This window comes from Populus nigra, chromosome 2, assembly GCF_951802175.1.
Source record: "Populus nigra chromosome 2, ddPopNigr1.1, whole genome shotgun sequence".
NCBI lineage: Eukaryota > Viridiplantae > Streptophyta > Magnoliopsida > Malpighiales > Salicaceae > Populus > Populus nigra.
The window spans coordinates 24,684,843-24,687,342 of NC_084853.1; positions in this window are offsets into that span (position 1 = coordinate 24,684,843).

Below are 2,500 nucleotides of genomic sequence, written 5' to 3' on the forward strand. Positions count from 1 at the left end.
CAGAACGCGGGGGGCCAGGGCCCGAAGGCAGCCCCCCCGCGGGCGAGAGAGCAAGCCAGCAGGGGCTGTCCGCGCGTCGCGCAGCGCGGCATGGCTGCGGGGGCCGCGCGCGCGCGCCCAAGCGCCCAAGGGCCCCCAAGGGCCCCAGGCCCTCAGGCCCCAGCGCCCCAGCGCCCAGCGCGGGCGGGCGCGCGCGCGCGTGTGGTCTTTGAGGGGCGCAGGCCTGGTGGCTCCCTAAAGAGCAATAAGTGTCATTGCAGCTCTGGCAGGGGGAGACACTACTAGGTCCCAGCTGTCACCCCCCTCTAAAAAATTCATTTCTTGGTATTTTGAGCTGAAATTTTGCACAGAGGTTGGCAAAAATCCAATCCACCTTCATTAATTTTCCCAGAATTTTTCGAGGTCGGGAAGTATTTGTTTTAATTTTCCTACCATTAGAAATCGAGTAAATCCGCAAAACTAGGAACCGGCCCGGAATGACCCCAAATTCAGTGGGCAGCCTCATAAAAATATGGCTGATTTTACTGGATTGGTTTCATGTGGAAAGCACGACGTTTTCTTGTAGGAATGCGGGAACCCCGGCAGCTCGCCTGCCGCGGCCAGCGACGTCGGGGACGCTGGCCTGCGCTGTCGAGCCCGCGAGGGCTGTCTCCGCGGCAGGCCCCCCCTGAACGGGGCACGACAGGCCACCGCGCTGGCTCGTCCAGCGTCGACAGTCCCTCGTCCAGGTTTCAGATCGCGCCAAGTCGAACCCATGACCTGCTCAAGCCATCGTGCGCTGCCGAATTCGCATCTGCGTGTAGGCTGCCATTCCACGCGGCAGCCCCTGTTTTCGTCAGCGTGCCCCCCTGACGAATTTTCCTGCCTGGCCCAGTCCAGCGTCCAGCCCCTGTTCGTCGAAAAATCTGCGCTGCCGATTTTCCACGCGGCAGCCCCTCTTTTCGTCAGCGTGCCCCCCTGACGAATTTTCCTGCCTGGCCCGGCCAGTCCAGCCCCTGTTCGTCGAAAAATCTGCGCTGCCGATTTTCCACGCGGCAGCCCCTCTTTTCGTCAGCGTGCCCCCCTGACGAATTTTCCTGCCTGGCCCGGCCGGTCCAGCATCCAGCCCCTGTTCGTCGAAAAATCTGCGCTGCCGATTTTCCACGCGGCAGCCCCTGTTTTCCTCAGCGTGCCCCCCTGACGAATGTTCGTCGAAAAATCTGCGCTGCCGATTTTCCACGCGGCAGCCCCTCTTTTCGTCAGCGTGCCCCCCTGACGAATGTTCGTCGAAAAATCTGCGCTGCCGATTTTCCACGCGGCAGCCCCTCTTTTCGTCAGCGTGCCCCCTGACGAATTTTCCTGCCTGGCCCAGTCCAGCGTCCAGCCCCTGTTCGTCGAAAAATCTGCGCTGCCGATTTTCCACGCGGCAGCCCCTCTTTTCGTCAGCGTGCCCCCCTGACAAATTTTCCTGCCTGGCCCGGCCAGTCCAGCCCCTGTTCGTCGAAAAATCTGCGCTGCCGATTTTCCACGCGGCAGCCCCTCTTTTCGTCAGCGTGCCCCCCTGACGAATTTTCCTGCCTGGCCCGGCCGGTCCAGCCCCTGTTCGTCGAAAAATCTGCGCTGCCGATTTTCCACTCCGCAGCCCCTGTTTTCGTCAGCGTGGCCCCCTGACGAATTTTCCTGCCTGGCCCGGCCAGTCCAGCGCCCAGCCCCTGTTCGTCGAAAAATCTGCGCTGCCGATTTTCCCCGACGAACCTGCAGCTGCACAAATCCGCGCTGCCACTGCCCCATTGTCTGGACCAACAGTCTTTTCCATCAAGCCCTGGACTATAAATCGTCCAGACTCATCGCCAGCACCCGCTGCCGATTCTGCCGACTTTGCCGATTTCGTCGGCGCTGCCGATTCCAACACTGCCCGCCGTGCCTGAACCAGCGCTGTTTCGTCAGCGTGTCCCCTTGACGAATTTCCCTGCCTGGCCTGGACAGTCCATCTTCCAGCCCATGTTCATCGAAAAATCTGCGCTGCCGATTTCCCCGACGAACCTGCAGCTGCACAAATCTGCGCTGCCGATTTCCCCCCCTGTCGGCATGGCTGCCGCTGCCCCGATGTCCAGACCAACAGTCTTTTTTGTCGACTTTGCCGATTTTGTCCGCGCTGCCGATTCCAACACTACCCCCTGCATCCAAACCAGCATTGTTTCGTCAGCTCTTCCCCTGACGATTTTAGCCCTGTAACAAACAGTAGGCCTCCAATCCCGCCAACGGGAGCCAAGTTGATAGGGAAGAGAATTGAATGACGCGCCTGGTCCTCGCACCCCGCCACCCGAGGGGCCTTTTTCCCGGCAGCCTCTGAAAAACTCTAGCTTTCACGGTCCTCGCCGCCCCTCACCACCATGGCAGGCCTCTAATCCCACCCATCAGCAGTTGTAGCCGATATGGCAGTGATTTGAATGACGCGTCGCGGGCCGCCGGGTCATCTCACCCGGCCATTAATTGGAGCGTTTTTGGCTGGCCGAGGATG